Below are 1248 nucleotides of genomic sequence, written 5' to 3' on the forward strand. Positions count from 1 at the left end.
CTGAGAAGGGACTTATCTCTAGAATTTATAGAAAACTCCAACACCTCAATAACAAAAAGACAAACAATCCAATTAAAAAATGGGCAGAAAACATGAGTAGACACTTCATCAAGGAGGATATTCAAGCAGCCAACAAACATATGAAGAAATGCTCATGATCATTAGCTATTAGAGAGATGCAAATGAAAACAACTATGGCATATCATTTTGCTCCAGCACCAGTAGCAAAGTTCAAGAAGATAGAAAATAACAAATGCTGGTGAGGTTGTGGAGAGATGGGACTCTCATACACTGCTGGTGGGACTGCAAAATGGTACAACCATTGTGGAAAGCAGTATGGCGATTCTTTCAAAAACTGGAATTAGAAATATCATTTGACCCAGCCATTCCATTACTAGGTATATTCCCTAAAGCAGTGAGAGCCATGACAAGAACAGATATATGCACACCCATGTTCATCGCAGCACAATTTACAATAAGCAAAGATGGAAACAACCTAGATGTCCATCAACTGAGGAATGGATAACCAAACTATGGTACATACACAAAATGGAATACTATGCAACACTAAAGAATAATATAGAATCTGTAAAACACCACATAACATGGATGAACTTGGAGGACATTTTGCTGAGTGAAATAAGTCAATCACAAAAGGACAAGTATTGTATTAGTCCGTTATTGTAAAAGTCAAGGAAAGATTTATCTATAGAAGGAAATTTTCTTTGTTGGTTACCAGGGCTGGGAGGGGTGGGGAGGGAATGCTGTTAGATAGATAGAGATAAGTATTGATTTGGGTGAAGAGAAGGGCAATGTACCAAATATGAGTGACCAATATGGCAGGATTGAGGATGAGAAAGACATAGAGGTACATGAGTGGTACAGACAACAAATATGAAGCCTTTTGTACATATGGTACTGCATTGTCAGTGAAGGTTAACAGGGTATATGGGTGGATAGATGAGTCGACAGGCTGAACGATTAGGTATGTCTGTGAAATGGGAAGTGTATCCAAGAACATATATAAGGTTGGCAGACAATGGTCCTATAAGTTTATATGAATGATCAGAATTCCCAGGTGTATAGCAGAGCTGACAAGGGGCAAGGTTGTGGTCACTGCTTGGTCACAGCCAGCTATCCAGAGGGAATGAGTAGTTGAACCTGTGTGCTTGGGACCATAGTTTCAGGGGACATCAAGCTCAATTGGCAAAGCATACTATACAAAACATTGTTCCACCTCCTACTTTG

This window comes from Orycteropus afer, unplaced genomic scaffold (assembly GCF_000298275.1).
Source record: "Orycteropus afer afer isolate SDZICR_OR568_19922 unplaced genomic scaffold, OryAfe1.0 scaffold00019, whole genome shotgun sequence".
Taxonomy (NCBI): Eukaryota; Metazoa; Chordata; class Mammalia; order Tubulidentata; family Orycteropodidae; genus Orycteropus; species Orycteropus afer.